A 24,106-nucleotide genomic window follows, 5' to 3' on the forward strand; every position below is an offset into this window, starting at 1 on the left:
TCTCTTTTCACTTGTTACGCCTACTGTAATTCATTTCAATTATACTGTTTTAATATATCTAATGTGTGATGTTAATAAAATGTTGAATGTCCCTTCCTGAACCTTAGTGGTGATGGAACTCGATGTCCCGGTTCTCGAGAATCTTGATTAAAGCCCGTATGACTCAGATACCACGGACTCTGCCTCTCATTTATTGAGCTATCCTTTATTGTCATTTAATGTATAGAAAAATAGTCCCGGTAATTTTATTTACCACAGACCATACCTGCAGCCTTTGATCTTTTGCCCGCATTGCTGTCTCTGTTGGGGGCGTTTGTTGGTGCCAGCCCCTTCTCGTGACTATCGCCGCCGCACCCGGTCTCCCCCTGCTGCCGCAGCTCTTTCCAACTGAGGGTGGCCACGGTGGGGGGGGGTTACCGAGAGGGCAGGACCACAACTCCCGGCTGCCCTTGCGGCCGGAAGCCGCCAACCGGGAATCCGCGCCAGGAGGCTCTTAAAATCCAGCGTCGTCCTCGGTGGAGCGGGGACCATACCTGCAGCCTTTGTTCTTTTGCCCGCATTGCTGTCTCTGTTGGGGGCGTTTGTTGGTGCTAGCCCCTTCCCCGTGACCTGGTCTCCCACTGCTGCCGCAGCTCTTTTCAACTGAGCGCGGCCGCTGTGGGGGGGTGACCGAGAGGGCAGAACCACAACTCCCGGCTGCCCTTGCGGCCGGAAGCCGCCAACTGGGAATGCGCGCCAGGAGGCGCTTAAAATCCAGCGTCACCCCGCATCGCAGGAGCGTCCCGGGAAAAGCCCGGTACAAGGGCGGGACCGTCACAGGCCGTCACAGGCCGGAGGAGGCCGGCCTGGCCCATCTCTGACACTTGCCACCTGGGCTACATCAGCTAGAAGGTACCGATATTTATACTTCAGCGTTGTCGCTTTTAGGGGGCATTAAGAATTATTTGACAATGACTAAACGTAAGGGTGCAGCGGGAACATTGGATGACTTCCTTGTTAGGGCTGATAATTATCTGACGCACTAAATTGAGCTCACTGTACGGCGCCTGTCCCTGGATGCCTTAACTGCTGAAAGACGTGTATCCCTAGACGCATTAAATCAGGGTGATACTCTTCATCCTCGTCTTTCTTTAACGCGGAACTTACAGCCATTGCCCGAGGCATCGCCCTCTCCAACGCCAACGTTATTGATCATGGATACTCCGTCCATTGCCCCCCCTGACCCCCCCTAATGGCCCAAAATTTGTAGCTTGGGCGCGTGCTCCCAAAACTATGGCCTCAACAAAGCTACACGAGCCCGCAGCAAAACAGAAGCGAGTTGTCCCCCCTGTTTTAAAAAAACCTAATCATTTTTTTAAAACTGCAAGAAGCATTGTTTCTCTCACAGCCACAGTGATCACCTCCTCTATTGGCACCCAGACTGATGATTTATGAGCCCCATTAAGAACAGATAACATCATGGATGCCCTGGAGTCTAGCATGAGAACTATGATGAGCTATGTAAAATCACTTTTTGAGAAGAATACTGGTTCACTGCAAAAAAGACTGGACGATTTGGAACGGTTGATTACATCAGAGTCTGTCATGAACAATCCCGGAGAGCGTGCTACTTCTTTAATTACTGATCATACTACGGCAACTATGGCAGCTAGTGCCAGTAAATGATGTATTAATGACCAGGATGGCATTACTTTAAAAACCCACTGCTGCTTCTGGTCCTGGGTTGGAGGACCGTAATAAGCAGCTTTCATCTTTGATATCTTCTAATGTTGGGGGGCATAAAAACAGTCTGGTTAACATAAGAGCGTTGCCCATTTGTAAACACTCTAATACTGATGTTTTGATTCTCCCCCCGGCCTCTTGTCCCTATGTTTTGGTTTTGGCAGGCGTTCCCTGTCTATCACCCAACGGGAGGGAGTCATGGGTTGATCTGTGGAACAAGTGCGTGGATTGGCTCAAGAAACATAAAGGTTTCAATCCCGCTAACTTGCAAGAAATTCTAATGGTGCGTAGAGTGGGGTGGGTTGGTTTATCCCCCAAAAACATCAAGGGGGATTGCATTGTTATCAATTTTCGTAAACCCCAGATGGTGCGTAATGTTCTCTGTTCACGGGAGCAAACCTTCGGGCCATGTACAGATATTTGCTCTCTCCCTCTGGGCTACTTTTATAAACCTCCCACCCGTTTGCATTCTAATACACCTGCAGATTTACCTTTAGTTAACCGCTACTCTGCTTTGTCTGATTTGGAAATTCCCGACTAACAACCATCTTCACAAACTCATCATGTAGAATATGCAAGAGATTCCACTCCCTTACCCCCAACCTTTGACTTTAATAATGTATCTAGACTAACCAGAACAGTGGGAGCTAATGATTTAAAAGTTCTGACCTGGAACATTGATGGCCTCCAATCTAGGTTAGAAGACGCTAAGTGGTTTAGCCAGGTAAACCAGCAGTATATTGTGATGTTTCAGGAGACTTGGGCCACACAAGAATTGCACCTTTATGGGTTTCAATGCCATAATACCCTAGCTGTTAAATCTAGATTGGGCCGCCCTTCTGGCGGTCTATCGACCTGGATTAATATTTCTGCTGGTGGGTGTGTTAAGAATATATGAACTGATAACTCACATTTCCAAGCTTTTTTATGTAAACGGAAAGTTTAATTTTTCTTGATTAATTTTTATAATAATGATTTTAACACATCCCCTAACAGGAATTTTATTGATCTATTTAATTTTATCACTAACCTAGAGTCCAGGCAAGATTTCGACAAGGCCTGTGGTATCTTGCTGGGTGGAGATTTTAATGCTAGGCTGAATAGTGTGCCCTCGCATAACAGGCCAAATGGGCAGGGCATTTTTTGTCAAAGGGCAACTGAATTGTTCTCCCTCTTAAATACTCACAACCTGCAAAATGTTATGGACATTGTTGCCAATTTCTCTCTTAATGCCCAGCTAGTGCCAACTTTAAGAGGCAGGGGGTGTTCTTCAACTATTGATTATTTCTTTGCCTCACCCCGTATAGCCGATTGTTTATTGGATGGTGCCGTCATTCCAACGAGCCAAGGGGACCACAACCCTATTAGGGTTGTTATGAGCCTCGAATCACGGCCCATCTTTAATAAGGAGTGTGGTGCCAGGAACTTCCACTCCACGACAGACAAACTCAGACTTAGATGGCGGGGTATTAACATCAGGGAAGTGTTTCATGTCTTCGTCAGAGATAATTTACATCTCTTTAACTCATGTTTATCAGACATGGCTCCCCATCCCAAGGCCATCTGTGATTTTGTCAAGATCTGTCTAGCCTATAAAACCTTACTATCTGCACCTCGTAGGGACCTCGTAGGGAGTGCTCAGTGGCAAATAGGGAACTGCGAAGGGCATTGTCTTCTAGTAAACTGCCCCATTGAAGTAAGAGAAGCAAGACGCAGGTATAAAGCTACTATAAATAAACGGAAAACAGAGATCCTAGAAAGTAGCTGGGCCGCATTGGCCGGAGCTGCAGATTTAAAGAAGGGAAATGCCTTCTGGACCGCCGTTGAAGACCTACGCTCCTCTGGACAGCTCATGACCCCGATCAGTTGCTCCATCACAGGTGAAGCATGGGTGAATCATTTTAATGCCATCTATGCCGCGCCTCATTCAGAGCCGGCCCCACTGTCCTTCTGCCAGTGTGAGTGTGGGGAATAAGGCACCGGGCCCTGATGGCCTACCCATTGGTATCATCAAATTAAATCTAGATGTCTGGGCTCCGCTTCTTTTAAATGTTTTTAATAATATTACTGTTGCTCCCCTCCCTTGCACTTGGTCATCAAGCATTATCGTTCCTATTTTTAAGAAGGGAGATCGTTCTCAACCTAGCTGTTACAGAACCGTCTCCCTCATCGATAATACGCTAAAAATTCTTGGCAGGATCCTATATAATAAGATTCTGTGTTGGACTGAGAAGAATGGCATTTTGGAACGCTGCCAATTAGGTTTTCGCAATAGGGTTAAAACCATTGAGCAGTGTCTCAATTTAAACTTAATTTTGGGAAAATACAATATCGCACGCAGATCGCCAGTCTTTCTCGCTTTCATGGACCTGTCCTCTGCGTTCGATTTTGTTAATAGATCGAAACTCTGGACAGCTCTCTTGAATTATGGCTTAGACGAGCCCCTTGTGCACTTTTTGGCTTACCTACACAAAAACCTTACCGCTTGTGTCAGGATTGGTCAGGGGGGCGAAGTGACAAATATCAATAAAGTCCAAAGAGGGGTTAGACAAGGATGTGTTTTAGCCCCCCTTCTTTTTATCATTTATATTAACGGTCTCCATAAAATTCTTATCCCTCTTTCTCATGATGTCCTGAAAATCATGGGCAACTCCCTCCCATTCTGCTCTATGCAGATGATGCGGTCCTCAAGGGCCGCACCCCAAATGCCTTACGCATTTTGGTGAAGGGATTTGTCGAAAATATGGAGTTTCTCGACCTAAAAAACAATTTTAAGAATTCTTTTATTATGTCTTGTGGCCCCAATAAACGACAGCTAGGTAGTATTTCGGTGGGCGCAAACAAATTGTGGTCCACCAATAGTTTTCCTTATTTAGGGGTGGTCTTTGCTGCGAACAACTCCTGGACCGAGCATATTGCTCACTCCAGGGGTAGGTTTTCAAAGGCCATCAACTCAATCCTTAGCCTACCCCGTTCCAAACACACTGGCACTTTATCTGCTATCTTAAAATTTTATAAAGCCCAGTGCGCCCCCGTAGCAACTTATGGCGTGGAGGTCTGGGGTGTGGCTAAGAGTGGACCCATCCAACTAGAAGAGAGCAGATTTCTCAGGAAGATGCTCTGTATCCTTATCTCTACTACACAATAGTAGAGATAGCTCCAATTGTCATAAGGAGCTAAATCTGAATTTTATCGAAGACTTAGTTCGTGCTCGCCCTGCCCTTTTTTGGCTTTCTATTTGAAAGAACCCGGCGGAATCACTTACCAGAGACAGATCACCGTTTCCTCATATCTGGCTTATGATTTTTTTACTTCACCCATGCCTTATTATTTGACACTTCCGATGAACCATTGGGTGCGGGGATTATTATTCCGCCTAAGGGCAGGCTCAATTAAATTTGCACTTTGTTTCCCCCTTGGCCATAAGAAAGAACTTGGGGCCAGATGTAGGTCGGCAAATACCGGTCGGTAACGGCCGTTACCGACCGGTATTTGCAAATGGAGATGTAGGGGCCGTCAAATATACAGAATCTGTAAATTTACAGATTCAGTAAATTTACCGATTCTGTAAAATACCGAATCGGTAAATATACTGAATCGGTAAATCCAGATGTAGGTGGCACTGAAAACAGTGCCACAGGCCGTTACCGATTTGTTATTTATCATGTAATTCTATTGCATGGTAAATAACGAATACCTGTGTACATGCACATCTGTGCATATACACCTGTGCCATGTGGCACATATACATGCCCTAATGGCATGTATGTGTGTCGCATGGCACACAAGCCAAAATCAGGGGTGCAACAGGGTGTCAAAGTGACACCCTGTCACCCTTGAAAAATCGGTAATTTTACTGAATCGGTATGTACCGATTCGGTAATTGACATTGATTCCTTTGGGCCTGTAGGCCCATAGGAATCAATGGCAATAGCCGAATCGTTAATACCGATTCGGTAATTAGCGAATCATACAGATTCTGTAAAAATTACAGAATTTTTACCTACATCTGATTTACCGAATCTAGAATACCGAATCGGTAAAATTCGGTATTCTAGAGTCGGTAAATCAGATTTACCTACATCTGGGCCTTGATTCTTTGCCTTGCCCTTGTGATGGTTTGAGTGGTCAATCTGCGTTGCATTTCTTATTTTTTTGTAAATTTTATATGAAATACATTAAATGGTTTTTAACTCCGTATTTTAAAAAACCTAAACCTATCAGCTTGGAAAATGCATATCTAATGATATTAACCATGGATGATGTTGAACTCATATTCCGCACTGGCACTTTTCTGCGCACAGCTGTCCGAGCTAGACAAACTATGCTTGACATTTGAACATGTATGTATTATGTGAATTTAAGATGCTTCTTTTAATTGTTTAGTGATTATCATTTTTCTTTTATGTACTTGTACTTTTATGGATACTTTGATATCCGAATAAAGATCTTATTGATTGATTGATTGATTGAATAGCCCTTCGGCTAGAGTACTGGTGAATGGCTCCATCTCCCGCTGCTTCACCTTGTAAAGGGGGATGAGGCAGGGATGTCCACTGTCCCCAGTGTTATTTGCGCTAGCTCTGGAGCCTATTGCGGCGTGGGTGCAGGCAGACCAGTGGCCTCTGGAATTAATGGGGGTGGGCAATGGGAAGAGAGCATCTCCCTATATGCTGACGACATTCTTCTATATGCAACCATATCCCACATTACAATCAGTAGGCTCTTACAAATCTTTCACTTATTCGGGGGGTACTCCGGTCATCAAATTAATTGGGATAAGTCCCTTCTATTTATGCTCTCTGACAGCCCACCATCCGTTCCACCCGAGGGGATCCAGCTTCAAGTACATGATCACTTTAAATATCTGGGCATTGTTGTAACCAAGACAGAGGCAGAACTCTTGGCTTGGAATTTGTTACCCTAACTTGAACGCTTGAGAAGAGACGTGGTACATTGGAGGACGTTGCCAATCCCCTTGATGGGGAGAGCCGTCCTCGTTAAAATTATGTTGCTACCGCAAATGGTTTACATACTCCAGAACACCCCGTGTAAGATACCTGATGGATTCTTTAAAGAGTGTCGATAGCGAACTGCAGAAGTTATTATTGGATAGGGGTGGTGCGAGAATAGCACTGGTCAAACTACTACTACTAGGCGTATATGAGGAAGGCCTGGCATTGCCGGACCTCAGGAAGTACTACTGGGAATCGCAGTTGATGGTGATAAATGACTCGATCTTCGGGGACAGGAACGACCTGGCATATCGTGTTGACCATCTTGTGATGGGCACTGGTGGCTATCCTGTCGCTCTATATCACAAACGAGCTGGTAGGTCTATGCCCCCCATACAAAAGCGATGTTGTATGCGTGGAAAGGAGCTAATAAATCCCTTGGGTGGGGACAATAGATTGACGGAAAATACTCCCCTATGAGACAGTGATATGCTAGAGGAGGTCGGGAAATTGCAGGGCTTTGTCAAATGGAAACTGCTGAATATTGCCCACCTAGGGGATGCATTACTGGGCCCGGCGAATTTATCATTCAAAAACCTACAGTCTGAGTTATAGCTAGCAGAAACAGAACAATATAAATATATGCAGCTAGGGCATGAACTCCGTACACATATCCATGAGGGGGAACGTATTCTGGAATACAGCCCCTTTGAAGATTGGCTTCTTCTGGATCCTATCCCCAAAAAAGCATTATCCCTAACTTACAAGAAGATTGTTAATAATTCACCCGATCCCTTGGGGGTGCTAAGGGATGCCTGGGAGGCTGACATCGGGTTACTGGAAGATGATGATTTGGTAGAAGCCTTGCATAGCCCGAGAGAGGTAGCAATTAGGGCAAGATTCAGACTAGTACAGTTGCGGATCCTCCATAGGTCCTACTCAACAAGCACGCTCATGAACAAACTTGGACACATACACACAGACACCTGTATTCGGGGCTGCAACAGTAAAGGTACCTTTTTCCATATCCTCTGGGATTGCCCTCTTATACACCACTACTTGGAGAAGGTAACACGGGTGATATCAAAGGTCCTGGGTCAAGAAATTGCTATAGACGCCAGATGGCATATACTGTGTGTAAAGTGGGAACAGACATTGCCGAAATACCAGAAACTCTGGCTAATGGTGGCTAAAAGAAATATAGCTCGGGCATGGGGGCTGCCCTGCCGCCAAGGGTGGGTCAATGGAAGACTGACTTAAACTGGTGATGTACAGCAGAAAAAGTAGTGCATGAAGGCAGGGGTTGCCCTAAGAAATGGGAGAAAGTGTAGCACCAATTGGTCACCAATAGGGTTTTGTACAGCAGAGGAGGGGAGGGAGGGCAGGGCGGGCCTGACACCTGATTGTGCAAGATTCCCACATGAGAGCGGTTAGTGATGCAAGTCTTGTAATCTAATGAGCTATTTGTGAAGCGGAACTGTATTATACAATGTTTTTATCATCCATTTCCTATGGTCACTGTATTGTACATTGCGTAAATCTTGTATTCAATAAAAAGATCTGTTATAAAAAAATCAGATGGTTGTTTAAGGTTTTGAGTTGATCTCAAATCATTAAACCATGACATTGTTGTTGATACATTTCCACTCCCAGAAATTAATCAATTACGTTTCCACTCCCAAATATTAATCAATTGTTATCCTCGGTCAAAGGTGGTAAGTATTTTTCAAAGTTAGATTTGGTTACATGAAGATTCTAAGTCCTTAACAGCATTTATAATGACAGAAGGCACATTCCAATTCACTTGCATGCTTGTTTGGCTTGGCGTCGGCTGCAAGTGTGTTTCAGTGGATGATGGTGCAAATGTTTAGGGTATGAGAAATGTTATCTGTTTTCAAGATGATATACTGGTGTCAGAGAAATGGTGAAACAACACAATATAATTTTGAAAATGATGTTAAAGAAGTTGGGGAAAGCTGGTTTGACTTTAAGTCAAGAAAAATGTATGTTTTTAACGGAACAACCAAACGGTTAATTCTGATAGTTGAAATGCTTCAGCTGAAGTGTCACTCAGGGAGTGTCCTGTACTATGAAACTGAATCCGAGCATTCAGCTAAACACCAGTGTGCTGCTGGCCTGAAAGAAATTCAAATGTGCGCAACAAGTTAATCTGCAAATGTAAAGGAAGCTTGGGAGCCCATTGAATAACATGAAGCTTTGTGATGGCAAAAAGGTATTCTTTTTGAGTGGTAACAAAAAGAGTTAACAACTTATCTGTGAAGTTAATTGTCATTGTATTTATATAGCGCTTACTATTCCTGAGGAGGTGTTGAAGGGACTGTTATGTAAAAGAAATTGCGTTACATACGGCATATGGACTGGAAATGACTCAAATCTATGGGCCTCATTCAGAATGAATTGGCGTAGGGCAGTGCTACACCGATCCGAAAGGGCAGGAATGCACTGTTTTTACAAGATATGGCACATTCCTGTCCTTTCTGCCTGCGCCAGTGCACAATATGGTGCTTAGCGCCAACGCAGGCATCCTTTCATTATGGAGCAAGAGTGTCTGCGTTGTTGGCAGGATTGTTGTTAAGGAACACCTTCCTTAACAAAAACAATTCATGGAGGCATTTTCCTCTTTCTATGTGTGTTGAAGAACGAAGCAAACAGAACAAGGAAAAAACAAGGAGGATATTTCTCCTTGTTATGCCTCCCCTGGAGAGGACCATGGTTTTAACACATTCCCATGTTTACAGATCCTTGTAAATCTAAGAATGTGCCAAAATCCCTGGGAGTTGCGCGGAAAAACCCAACACAACGCACACGGAACGTCCCCCTGACGCAGTGTAAAGCAAAACATTGACTTGTGCTGCATTGTCTTACACAATATCTATGAGGCTTGAAAAGCCATGCAAAGTGGCTTTGTGTGGACTCCTAGATATGGGCCTGCATTCTACACCACCAAAGCGTCAAAAAAGTGATGCACCTGTGGTGCACAAGGCTTGTAAATAAGCCCCTATATTTTGGAAGCATTATTTTATTGTTAAATTTTTTGCACATTTATAGCAGTCTGTCCTATACTGTGTGTAATGCAAGAATAAAAGAATGACTTGCATATTCACAGTGCTTTCTATCACAGGCCTTGTAGCACTAAAAATAGACTTTGTAGCACTAAAAATACACAAGTCACTATTATCCACTGCCTCAACCAAGATTTAATTCTGTGAATCTCTGGTTACATACAGACCTTTGTGGTGCATTCACTAACAGAGGTTTTATAATATAGTATATTGCATTTCCCACTAGTAACAACTTATAAAATGTATATGTTATTCATTGAAGCTGCTTGTTATTAAATATAGCTACCTGACGGTGAAAGACCTAAAAAAACAAAGAGAATATTTTGTTTTAGCCACACCTTTAACCCCGCATCCATGTTCAGACTCTCAAGGCTCTCCACCCCCAAACACGACTGAAGTCAATAACAGCAGCACACTAATATAACCAAGAGACAGCTTTTTCTAAAATAGAGGCGTCTGTTTTCATAATGTTAAAAATAAAAACCTTTTTTGGAAAAACAGAAGGAAAGATGATTAAGGGACCAATTCCCTAGGTTTAAAGAAAGCTTACAGTTCATCATTAATGATTGTGAATGATATTTTTTAATTATGATGAATGATGTTCAGCAACCTCCAGTTTATGCAGCTGTAAAAGCATCCCATGAAATATAGTGTGCCTCTCCTTGGATGCCGTGCACTAAAGTTGTAGCCCATGGATTACAATCATTATATTCAGGGCCAATCGAATTATGCGATTGTGCGGCCATGGCGATTTTAAGATAATGATTGATTTGTCGCATTTGCCACATAATCCATCATCTGCCACATAATCTGCTGATTCTATTAGAAAAAAATGTGTATTTACTCAAGCAGTTTGAAAGTTACTAAAAAGCAGCAACACATGTTGCCGTGCAGTAAAAGACCCTTTGCCAAGTTGGACTGGTCACCTTTTTGTTGCTTATTGCTCATCTGGTACTAATGAGGTGCAACCACAGATTGACCGTTTCTCTGGAGAAAAACAGGCAAGCCCATCACATCAGTTCAGAAAGGTGTTATCATTCAAATAAGTTTTGTCAAATTATATTTTGTCAGTGAAAAATAAAGTACCATTGTGCATTTTTTGGGTAATTCGTTTTGGGGATTTTCTGTGTGAAATGTTTGGTAAGCCTTTAACACCGAACAACAGTCACTCACAAACCTCTTAAAGTTTATTTCCCCTCTGTAAAAAGGATTTGCTGTGGGAATTAGGGGCGTGTATGGTTGTTGATGGTTGTCAATGATGAGGAGTACCAGATGCTAGAAATTTTAGTCAGGAGGGGGTCCTTATGCCTAAAAAGTTTTGACAGGGGGGTCTTGGCATCAAAAGGTTTGAAGACCTCTAATTTAGGGAAGCGAATCATTTGGCTCCCTTAAATAAAGACAAATATCAATTGAGATCATTTTTAGGTCTTATAGAGTATTTTGCTAGATTTGTGGAGAAATTTGTAGACAAAACTGAAATTCTAAGCCATTTTTTGGAAAGGGAAGCACATTTATGTGGGAGGCTGAACAACAAAAATATTTGAAAACTTTAAAGAGGAAATTTGTGATGCCGGTATTTTAATAGCTTATGATGCTAAATTAAAGTCTGTACTTACTGTAGATGCTAGTGCAAATGTGGTAGGAAGTGTTTTGTCTGCTTTGTGGAGTGCTGAATATTTTTAGTGTACTTGTGGGGCTCGCGTTTCATTTTGCTAACTGATCAGAAGCCCTTAATTAAAATTCCGTTGCACGGTGGTGTTGTAAAAGGTTCAGCGAGGCTAGCCGGATTGGCAGCTAGACTAAAGGAATACATGTATAAGATAGAATTTGTTCAGGGGTGGAAGAATGTGCAGGCGGATTTCCTGTCTAGGATGTCATTGGATTGGGAAAGTGTTGATGGTACAACAGTCATTTTGAAGCTGAAGGAACAGTAGCATCTAGTCAAGATGTAGTGCACAGTGGGTTTGGAGCTTTCACTATGCAGGACTGGGAAGCAGAAATTAAATCTGATGTGGTTTTGATGGAGGTAGGGAAGATGATTTGTGATGAGTGGTGAGGGAGAGTGTGATTTGTATATCTGCCAGACCATTTTTAAAGATTGTTGATGAACTCTTTATGTGTGGTAAAAACGTCATGATGACAGGTGATCGTTTTGTACCTCCTGGGGGTTTGAGGTTTAAGTTGGTCAACTTAGCACATGAGGGTCATTTAGGTCAATGTTTGATAAAAACAAAAAAGACTTAGGAGTGAATTCTGGTGACCCCTCCCTCAAGCGCCTTGAGACCCTCTGGGTGAGTAGTGCGCTATACAAATTTCTGAACTTGAACTTGAACTTGATCAAGTTAGTCGTTGGGTGGTGAAGTTCTTGATGTGCAAAGAAAGTGAAAAAAGATAGAGTAAGAAAAAAATTTGAAGGAGGGCATATTAAAGACCCTGGTATGCCTTGGCACACTGTATGTTTCGATTTTATATGTCTCATGTCAGAATCGCCACTTGAGCTGTGGTTTGTAATAGTGTTTGTTAACGTGTCCAAAATAGTTGAGTGCGAAATTTATAAAAGAAGTTACCACTAAAACTACCATAGCGATATTGGAAGAAATGTTTGTACTTATAATGGATCATGGCACCCAGTTAACATCCAATGAAATGGTCAGATGTCTTGAACATTGTGGGGTAAACATTCCCCATGGGGAATTGTATGTTGGAACAGGCCAACAGATTAGTCAAATGTAGCATTCAAATGGCATTATCAAGCCATTACAACGCAAAAAAAATGATATGTGATATGGTGAAGGACTGGGCTAATTTAAGGCCCAGCGGTGCCAGGGAACAACACCTGAAACCTTCGTGGGTTACCTGTTCCGGCGTACAGATCACAGAGACACGGGACACTTGCTTCGGCGTCAAAGATCAGCATTTATTTACTGCAGGGATACAGAAATCGCTAGAAGTACAACAGAGTGTAGGTTCTGAGAGTCTGCTTCGAATTGCAAAAGTGGATCGCTCCTTTTATACACATTTTCGTCATTGCACAACATGGCGAACAAAAGGTTACAACTCAGTTCCCACAGTAAACTTCAAAAGTATTGCATTCATGTTTTCAGAAGCCCGGAACATAATTACAGTAACATTGCCGGTTCCCAACTGTAAAAGCACGTTATCTCACCATTAGGCACATTCCATTCCAGCTGTAAACGAGCTAAGAGAAGAGACAGAAACAGGTGCAAGGAAGACAAAGACGGACAACAGATTGAAAAGAGTGTAGGGGCAATATCGGAAGCGTGATCACAGGATCAAAGGATTTGAGCCTAATGCATGCACGGCTGAAACAATAGACCGGCACGGCATGATGAGCCTCGAGCGGAGCCATCTGCCTTTGCCGTGTCATCCCCCTAGTCATAAAGGCACATTCAAAGGAATATGCATCTTCCGCAAGAGCTTGGGAAACCCAGGGTCATCAAGCGAACATTTGTCTGTTCGCCGGCTACGTGAGTGCAAAAACAAAATGGATGCCGTATCTAAAAATGGAACCCGAGGGTTCAGATGGAGAAACCCACAAATAAGACGAACCCTTTCAGGTAGTGTAGCGAAAACGCGTACACCTACTAAACTCGTCATTTGCGGTTCATAGATACCAAACTCGTCCATATTCGAACAAGCCAAAAACGTCGTTACGATTCTCACAGAACCTCAGACGCTCCTTTTGCCCTCATGTAGGCAAGCACTAGTCGAAAAGAGAATCAATATCGATATTCATCAGATCGTTCAGTTGTTGCTGTAACATTATTCTATCCATCAATGTCTCTTTGGTAACAGATGGCCTTCTTATACACGTTGTAGCACAGAGGCCACATAAGGCTGGACCACACTGTACACAAAGACAGCACGTGAACAGAAACGTCACAACAACCCCTACAATCATCAGAATCTTCCAACCCCAAGTCGACATCAGACCCCAAAACCATCCTAGAAGCGTCCAATCACCTTCGTCCACGTGTATGGACTCGGAGATTTTATGCAACTTCGAAATGGCTTGATAAACAGTTGGAGCGTTATCAGGTATGAAAATACAGCAGCTCGAATGGATCACCTTGCACACACCACCTCTATCTGCGAGTACAACGTCTACAACCATATGGTTCTGCAACGTCATAAGTCTATCCGCTTGAAGCTCTGCTGTCAGGTTACCAAGAGCACTTGCAATTATGTTAGCAGTCGATTCAACCACACGAGTCAACTGTCTCAGGTTCCTACTATTAACCATAGGTCCCCAAAACAGCAGGAAACCCTTAAAGAAGTCTCCTACTTCTTGACCGGCAGTGTCCTCTTTGCTAATAACGCCTCTCACAACTCTAGTCTTGTGATAGTCTGAGGCAATTGTAAAAGTCGGTGGCAAAAGATTTGCAATATAACATGTGCCCGAGAAGTCACGGGGCAACCACGTATAAGCGCGATCATAACATACAAAATAGGTACCCTTGGCAGTCAGGAAGACAGGGGAAGAGAGCATCGGTAAAACGTATGTTTCAGTACAAGCAGTCTTCCCAAGCTGAGCTCTCGGATTACGACCAAGACCTTGCAGGCAGAAATGACCAAGATGAGGTACGATCCATATTGGAGACGAGCTCTTAAGCTGTCTATCACCCACTGACATACTATACTCAACCTCACTCAGATCCTTGTATGCTCGCACCTCTTCCTCTGGAATAAGCGATGCATCAAAAATATCTCTATCTAAATCGGCAATCGCTATCGCCAAAGACTTGTGGTACGGGCCAGGACCAAGGTCTGTTGAGCGTGGCTCTCGACGGGGGTAGGAATCTAGTGCACTACGGAACATAGTTTGGAATGCTCGAGCTGATCCCTGGGAACTATAAGGAAGAACCAAATACGGAATACCCTTATCCATGGTATGTGGCATTAACCCACACACCCAACAGTTGGTAGTATTCATCACCAACTGATGCTGATGCAGGAGTTGGACAAAGGAGTTGTTCATAAATTCTGCACGTCTGACCTGTTCATGTTGGGGCAGAAGATGAAAGGAATGTGGAGAAATAGTGGGAACAGAATTCAGATCATGAGAAGAAGTAGGTGAAGTGGAAGGTAATTACGACTGAATCCCAAAATACACTCCACACACCAGTAGCATAGAAACAGTTAGGAATAACATGAAAACCTGAAACAAAAAACATTTTGTTCGCAAAAACTTATGCAATTTGGATCTTTGCGCCGACATCCTCTCTACTTCCGACAGCTTAGAGAACTCCATCCTCTAAAGACCGTCCGTAACGTTCTTGACGCACCTCGTTCTGAGTAGCGATTATCAATTCCCAGGAGTTCCCAGGAATCGACAAAAGTAACCGACCTAGTGTCAGAAACCTGCTAAACAGAAGTAGGTACCCGCACGGCCCTACGGCCAACCCAGATGGTAGGTTTTAATCAAATAAACATTCAATTTAATAAAAGTCTCCTAGCTGCACAAAAGAGGAACACACGGGATGTATAAAACAAGAATTAAAAAACTCAAAATCAATGAAAAAATGCAAATGTTAACAATGTTCGTAGCAACAGTGAGGGGGTAATGTATATTCAAAAATAAAAGGGATTTTTTATTAGTCCTTGTCACGTGAACGAAGAAAATATCGACTTTTTCCAGATCGAGTTTGCTCTTCAAACAACGGTTCAGATGGCAAAACAGTGTTCGATTGTTCAGATGACAGTTCAGAACTTGAATTCTCCAATGCTGAAGACGAAGGTACAGTTCCAGATGATTCAACAGGTATATCTGACTGAACTGAATCGTTCTCTACAGGTTGAGCATCACTGAATGGCACGTAGCGTGGAAGGGCATCAGTCTCCGTTGAGGCGAATCCTCGCTTCACCCACTGATCTGCTGGCAAAGGAAGCGGAACTTTCTTCGTATGGGTGGCGTGCACCCAGTGCTTCCTGCCTTCCAACCGAACTGCAGTCCTCGTTGCCAGTAAAACTTGGTAGGGTCCCACAAACCTTGGCTCAAGATTACGCTTTCTCCCAAAGTTGCGGGTTACAACCCAATCACCAGGTTGGAGCCGATGACCAGGACCCTCTGTCTGTGCCGGTAGAGCTTCAAAAACCTGTTGATGAATCAAACTCAATTTAGCAGTCAGATCATAAAGATAGTCAATCAACATTGGATATTCAAGACTGTCGAATTCTTTAGGCCCGGTACCCCCCAAATGTTTGCAGGACGGCCGAACACAATCTCATATGGGCTAAGCCCTACTCGAGAGTGCACAGTCGCCCTGGTCGATAAGAGAGCCAGAGGCAGTGCATCAGGCCATGATAAACCAGTCGTTGCTTGGATTTTGGCAAGTTTCAGTTTCAGAGTACCATTGTACCCTTCCACTAAACCCGCCGACTGGGGATGGTTAGCACTATGAAACTTCTGACAGATTCCCAGGCCCTTACACACACTCTTCATCACACTTCCCACAAACTCACTTCCATTATCCGACCATACAATCCGTGGCATTCCATACCTGGGAAAATATTCCTTGAGTAGAACTTTTGCTGTGGACAGGGCAGTATTATCCTTAAGAGGATAGGCCTCAATCCATCTAGAGAACGCGCAAACCACAACCAAGAGATATTTCAGGTTATTGCATCTCTCCATATGGATGAAGTCCAACTGGATAACTTCAAAGGGACATGTAGGAGGAGCAAAATGACCAGGTGGAGTGGGGGTGCCCTTACCAGGATTATACATCAAACATACCATACAGTTCTTAACCACTCTCTCAGCACACTTAGCAATCCCATCATTCTTCCATACAGGAGACAACAACTTACATATACCTTTCGCGCTAATATGTGACATGCCGTGGGACATAGTAACAACGGCAAGCACATACGCATCCGGCAGCATCCATCTCTGATATTCTGACAAATCAACCCAACATCCATTCACATCTAACTCCCCGTGCTTTCTTTCCACTTAGTCTTTTCAGTCTCGGTGGCCTCATTCTGAATCGCTTTCACACTCTCAACTGTGTCCTCACACATACCAGTCTCCGTCGGCCACCTCACTGAACTCGTAACATACATTCGAGTTGTCAGATTCTTAGCCGTTTCCTTGGCAATCTCATCCGCAAACATGTTACCACGACCAACATCATCCGTAATCTTTCAATGAGTGCTGCATTTAATAATTGCCACCTGCTTAGGCAATGTAAGTGCATCCAAAAGATCGTTCACGAGCTGTCCGTGTTGGATCTTCGTGCCATGCGACATCATAAATCCTCTTTCCCTCCACAATCGACCAAAGCTATGTGCTATGCCAAATGAATACTGGCTGTCGGTAAACACATTCACTCGCTTCCCTTTAGACAAAACACACGCTCTCGTTAACGCAATCAACTCTGCCGCTTGCGCTGAATTCTGACTCAATCTCGCAGTTTCCACAACCGTACTCAACGTCACTACAGCATACGCAGTCGTCACATCGCCATTAGGCAACTTGAAGCATGAACCATCAACATACAAAGTACCATCGGGATCTACCAATGGAGTGTTTTTCAGGTCGTTTCTTCTTCGGTTCTTAAGTAACAGTCATGTGGTGCTACATCACCTGATTCCACATTAATCGGCAACAATGTCGCTGGATTCAACACATTACAACGTTTTATCTGTATATGACTTGCCAAAAGTGTCAACTCATAACCAGACAACCGTGCGCTCGTCAAGTGTTGAGTTTTCGTTCGATTCAAGAGAGTGTCAACTGCATGCGGAACCATCACTGTAAGCATATTATCCATGACCAGACCTGCGGACTGTCGAATGGACACCGCAGCCGCCGCTGTCGCTCTTAGACAACTCGGCAATGCTCTAGCTACTGGGTCTAAGGTCGAGGAAAAATATGCACATGGACGCTGTTTACCACCAAATTGTTGCGTCAAAACACTCAACGCACAACCTTCTCTCTCGTGAACGTATAGTGTAAACGGCTTGCTGTAATCAGGAGTACCTAACACAGGAGCCGAACACAACGCATCACGCAATTCAGAAAAACTTTTCTGACATTCTTCGGTCCATGGCAAAGGAGTCGGAACATCCTTGCACGTGAGAGCTAACAATGGCTTCGCTAACAATGAAAAGTTTGGAATCCATTGCTTGCAGTATGACGGGATACCTAGAAAGGCACGGACATCTCTCTGAGTTGTTGGCACAGTCATTCGAGCAATCGCTGCAATTCTTTCTGGGGTCAACCTTCTTCCCTCCTTTGACAATAAGTGACCTAAATAGGTTACTTCTTGACAACAATATTGCAGCTTAGAAGGTGACACCTTGTGATGTAAGTCACATAGATGCTCTAACAGCAATACTGTAGCAGTTTTGCAAATTTGCTCAGTGTCAGCAGCCACTAACAGATCATCAACGTACTGAATCAAGGCCGCACCAGCCGGTAACACAAACGCATCAAGTTGACTCTTAAGGGCTTGACTGTAGATCGGTGGACTCTCACAGTAACCCTGAGGTGCGCGTTTAAACCTAAAACTGCGACCACCTAATGAGAAGCCGACTAGATCTCTGCTTTCCTCAGCAATCGGAATGCTAAAGAAAGCATTCTTTAGGTCGATTACCGAAAACCAGGAGGCAGAGGCTGGAATCAAGGTCAGCAAAGCTGTAATGTCAGGCACCACTGGAAACTGTGGGATCACTATCTTATTTACTTCTCTCAAATCAATAACAAAACGGTACACAGGAGGCTTAGAGGGGTCAGTTCGTTTCAAAATGGGTAACACAGGACTATTACACACATTTCCCCGAGTTTCTTCGATGACATCCTTTCCGATCAGATCATAAATAATCGCTAAGAGCGCTCGCTCACCATCAAGAGAGATACGATACTGGGGAATACGTGGCAATCGCACATTCGATTTCAATTGGACGACATAAGGTGGAATGTCCAGTAGGCCCACATCATTGGGACCTGTTGCCCATAAAGACTCAGGAAGGGAACTCAATTCCGGTGGGAGCTTATCAATTGACAAGTACATAGGAGAGATCACTCTCTGACCTAATGTAAGCTCCACTCCCGTAGGAGAGCAATACAGAGTCGCATATAACCGCTTCAACAAATCCAGACCCAAAAGATTCTCACCACAACCAGTAGTTAAAATCAAAGGAGCCTCTAGCTCACGTGGCCCGATCGTAAGGGACAAAGGGCTAGAAACTGGATTGCTAACCGGGGCGCCAGAGAATCCAACGGAAACATTTGTTAAGCCAGACAAAGGTGCGCCAGGGAGTTTCGAATGCATGATGGAACTTTTTGCTGCACCAGTGTCCAACAGAAAAGGCTCAACTACGCCTGATGTGGCAACTGCGACGTAAGGCCCTCTCTGATCAACCGGAAATGATACTACTCCCTCTCTTTGTCTGTGGCTGTCCTAGTAATTACCATCTGTACCAATCTCATGCTTGACATAATAGTCATCCACATGATACTGTGCAGATCTACCAGACGATGTATTCCGTTGATCAAAACAATTGTCCGTGTCCGATGAAGGAGCAGAACGCTCGTTTTGATTTCGAGAGGTGCCACGACCTCTACCTCGAGAGGCCTGCTGATGACCACCACGACCTCCTCGACCCGAGACACCATCCGTTCGGTCACGTAAAACAGGGCAATTAAATTTCAAATGGCCCTCATCCCTACAATATGCACACTGATTATACCCAAGCATAGATCTGGATGCAGAAGAGTCAGAGCGCGACTGCATCCTAGAAGACTGCGCATGTGGACGATATTGCTGTTGTGAGTCGTTTTGATTCGAGCGCGGAGGATACGCTTGCTGCAATAAGACCTTAGTTTTTAGCTCTTTCGTTTTCTTATCTGCACGATCATTCTCTTCTTTTTCTCTATTTTCATAATATTGAGCCATTGCTAATATTTGAGCTGTGGTCGAAACAGCCCATGCACTTTCAGAATTTTTTAATTTGTTGCATAACTCAGGCAACAGATTTAACACAAACTTATCGACAAACAGTCGCTGACCTCCCTCAGTGCTCATATCCTGACCACTATGATCGATAAATGCCTCTTCAAATCTAGTAAAGAAATCGGAGACACTCTCATCTTTCTTCTGTTTGCAAGCAGACAATTTATCCCAGTTCACCCTCATTGCTGGCATAAGTGTTTTCATGAGCGTAATAATCCTCTGGGGCAGATCCGTAATTAACTGTTCAGGCTTAGACCCACCAACTTGCCGTCCGTCAGCCGCTACAAGAGCAGCCCAATCACCACCTAACTCAGCTGCATGATTCTCTTGACGAATTTTCGCCCAAACTGGTTGCGGTACTACATTACCAAACAACATATCAATATCAGCAAGGTTCATAATAGAAGCATCCACAAGTTGGGATAACTCCTTGTAATAACCTGCCGGATTCTTCCGGGGGTCAGGTAAAGATTGTTTCACCTGTAAAACTTCTGATTGCTTCCACGGGAGATGTATCCAAACTCTCTGGAAGTGTGGCGGAATTGCAGGGTTAGCAGCAGCATCACCTGGCATCCACACTGGGGGAACTTCCCGCATAGGATACTGACCAGATTGTGCTTTCGAATCATCGGAGTCGTCGTCAAACGACACTCGAGGAGGCACTGTAGATCTAAAAGCTAACAAACGCTCTAATGCACGTCGTACATCACCACCTACAATCATACCGTTCGAAAACTGACTCTGGAGTTCAGTCAAATCGGGCGGTACGTTATCTAGATCATCATTATCCCACTCTTCTCTCAAGGATTTGCACATCTCCTCGAACACGAATCTTTGTGTGGGCTCATTAAACTGAGAAAACGTATCGAAAACTATGCGCGGAGTGTACTTAGCAGGATGTCTAATCCACCTACGTGCCATAGTCACTAACGTCTCACTCTCCCTACCACCAGGCATTTGGCTTCGTCTCTGGGAGATTTCAGAGACATCAGACTCGAATAACGATCCGAAAAGTGGAGAATAGAGAGTAGCTACAGAATTAGGTATACGAGTACGAGCAGAAGGGGTAGAAGAAAGAAGAACAGGAGCAACGATATTAGGAGAAAACGTAGGAGCAGTAGGAGTAGTCAAGACAGCAGGAGTAGTAGTAACAATAGACTGAGAAGGTACAGGCAAAGGAGCAGTAGGAAGAAGGGGAGGTAAAGGAGCAGGGCCCACTTGAGGACCAAGGGGATTCGGAGGAACAGGACCAACGACAGGCTGACCAGCAGCCGCCGGAACAACAGGCGGAGGAACAGGAGGAACTACAGGGGCTGTAGTACCCTGTACATAAGGAGGTGGTGACTTTAATAAATAGGATAACAAAGGATCCTCTTTCGATTCCTCTCCCTTCTTTTCAGAACTTGACGGTAAAACCGGATAATATTTATCCACCGCCATACGATGCAATCTGGTAGAAACATCCTTTTCCTTCTCTTCTTTGTCACGCTGATACTGTTCTGCACTTTGCATCATCATAATGATACCGTCTCTCTTATTTTTCTTAATCTGTTTGATTTCTTTCTGTCTGGCCTCTTTGCGCCATAACCGAAAGGAATCAAACATTGCTGGCCTAGCTTTCTTTTTAAACAATTTCGCTTCGAGACTATCTAAAATCTCAGTTTCAAAACTACCATGGGGTGGTCAACTAAGGACACCATCCTTTCTAGTATAACGGATCCAACATTCATTATATACAATAGGGCCCCCAATCTATGTCGACTATAGAGCTCATAAATCGGAGTTCCAACTGGAGGTATCGGACATGAGTCCTCCAACCGGGAATCCGTGTTGCAACATTTAAGGAAACCAAACAAAATACTACGGCCAGGCATCGTGCACACTAACCGAGTTTACAAACTTCAAGGGTTATCGAATTACGATATCCTCGCAAAAATACGAGACCCTCGGTTTTTGGCAATTGCAATTGTCAAAGAAAAACCCAAAGGAGAGAACCAACAACTAAGAACCACAAATGCAATGGAACCATGCAAACAACCAAGTTTCAACAACAACAACCAAGTATCAGAATACGAAGCAACAAATGTTAACCAAAGAGTTAACCCAAGGACTGGGAGCGACCCACAAAATACTTAACTGAGAGAACAATGGCGTCACCAGGAAGGCCCGTCTATCAGCTCGCCGTACAAAGGACTACGCCAGGCGCCAAAACAGGTCGACAGTCAGGGCATCAGTCCGTCGCAGCCGTCAGGAGGCGGGAATCTTCAGGGGAAAAATCTTCGGACCACTTATTTCGACAACAGGATCGATGAAGCGGGGTGCACCTTCCCTCGGAGATTTCACACAAAGTTCCTCACGATCGTCAGGCTTTGGACCGGTACCGCTGATGTCGCCCCACATGGGCGCCAACTGAAGGACTGGGCTAATTTAAGGCCCAGCGGTGCCAGGGAACAACACCTGAAACCTTCATGGGTTACCTGTTCCGGCGTACAAATCACAGAGACACGGGACACTTCCTTCGGCGTCAAAGATCAGCGTTTATTTACTGCAGGGATACAGAAATCGCTAGAAGTACAACAGAGTGTAGGTTCTGAGAGTCTGCTTCAAATTGCAAAAGTGGATCGCTCCTTTTATACACATTTTCGTCATTGCACAACATGGCGAACAAAAGGTTACAACTCAGTTCCCACAGTAAACTTCAAAAGAATTGCATTCATGTTTTCAGAAGCCCGGAACATAATTACAGTAACATTGACAGTTCCCAACTGTAAAAGCACGTTATCTCACCATTAGGCACATTCCATTCTAGCTGTAAACGAGCTAAGAGAAGAGACAGAAACAGGTGCAAGGAAGACAAAGACGGACAACAGATTGAAAAGAGTGTAGGGGCAATATCGGAAGCATGATCACAGGATCAAAGGATTCAAGCCTAATGCATGCACGGCTGAAACAATAGACCGACACGGCAAGTTGAGCCTCGAGCGGAGCCATCTGCCTTTGCCGTGTCATCCCCCTAGTCATAAAGGCACATTCAAAGGAATATGCATCTTCCGCAAGAGCTTGGGAAACCCAGGGTCATCAAGCGAACATTTGTCCGTTCGCCGGCTACGTGAGGGCAAGAAACAAAATGGATGCCGTATCTAAAAATGGAACCCGAGGGTTCAGATGGAGAAACCCACAAATAAGACGAACCCTTTCAGGTAGTGTAGCGAAAACGCGTACACCTACTGAACTCGTCATTTGCGGTTCGTAGATACCAAACTCGTCCATATTCGAACAAGCCAAAAACATTGTTACGATTCTCACAGAACCTCAATGGATTGAGCATTTTGTACAACTACTCTTAGTGTCACACAGAAGTGTCCTTTCCAGGAGTTGGGAGGATGTTTCCCAGGTACCAAATCAATTCCTGCCTGATTGAAAGAATGGGTCAATTCAGGTGATAGAGGAACTGTTGGGACAAGAGAAAGTTGTGACTCCGAAGTGGAAATTGGTTATTGGGTAAAAATAAAGTTTGGATGAGTGAAGGGTGGACTTTCTAAATTCCAGGGTCCTTTTCGTGTTGAAAAGGTCAGTCATTTTTTTTAATTGTGTTCGGAGGTGAAAGGTGTAATTTGAGAAATGTGGCTTTATATAAAAAAGGAAGCGAGTGTGTGAGAAAAGGGGATAATGGATGTTCAGGTGTTATGTTTCTGAAAGATGAAGAAATGAATAGTAGGGGAATTAAGGGGATCCACTAATAATTAATTTGTTATTCGAGAGTTACCAGGGAGGCAGGAGTTTACCGATCACCTTATTATCTTGAGGACTGTGTGAGATCATAATTTCTACCAGGAATCTAGTAATGTTATTTTTTTCTAGTATTTTATAATATTTTATCTTCTCATTTTAAACATATTTGTTTGTAATGTTCATTTATTTTGCTTTTACTGTTATGTTACATGTTCTATTGAATTCTTTGTTATATTTTGTTATTGGGTGACAGGTGGGGATGTGTTATGATGTCAGGATTTGTAGAATTTAAGGTGGTGAGAGTTCCAAGGATGTCAGTTTTTTATTAATTTATTTAAGAGTTTTATAAAGCGCTGACCAGACCCGAGGGTATTGGTGCTCTGTACAATTATCATAATGATAACAGACAAGCGTTAGTTCAGCAAACAGCAGTGTTGTGTGTCGAATCAAGTGAAGTCCTAGAGAGGAACATAGAAGGGGAAGCAAATGCCACAGTGTGTAGAAACCCTCTTGCGTTGGGTGATTGTTAATCATCTGTTGCAGAGGCACCCTGTCGCACTGGGTGGATGCTATCTGGTTGGTTGAGGTGTCAATTGCTGAGGAGATCCATAAGCTGTCTTTTTAAGTTCATGAA

Source organism: Lissotriton vulgaris, chromosome 5 (genome assembly GCF_964263255.1).
Source record: "Lissotriton vulgaris chromosome 5, aLisVul1.2, whole genome shotgun sequence".
Lineage (NCBI taxonomy): Eukaryota > Metazoa > Chordata > Amphibia > Caudata > Salamandridae > Lissotriton > Lissotriton vulgaris.